Raw genomic sequence first — 252 nt, 5'->3', positions numbered from 1 at the left:
CGCTCCGCTCGGCCCGGCGCCTGCGCCGCTGCAGCCCGGAGCGGGGGCGGCGCAGGGAGCGTCTGCAAAGAGCGAGGAGCTTAATAATGAGTTAGGGATCGGAGCAGGCAGCGTCGCCCCATCCAACCGAATGTGCGATCACCACGCCAGGGAGCCCCGTGGCGCGCCCTGGCCAAGTTCACTGTGATTCTCAGCCTGGGCACAGATGAGCCTCAGGTCTGCAGAGGGACCCACGCGCCCGCGGATTCACAC

Source organism: Suricata suricatta, chromosome 2, assembly GCF_006229205.1.
Source record: "Suricata suricatta isolate VVHF042 chromosome 2, meerkat_22Aug2017_6uvM2_HiC, whole genome shotgun sequence".
In the NCBI taxonomy this organism is placed as follows: Eukaryota; Metazoa; Chordata; class Mammalia; order Carnivora; family Herpestidae; genus Suricata; species Suricata suricatta.
The sequence above is the reverse complement of the archived record's forward strand: the minus strand, read 5'-3'. Positions refer to the sequence as shown.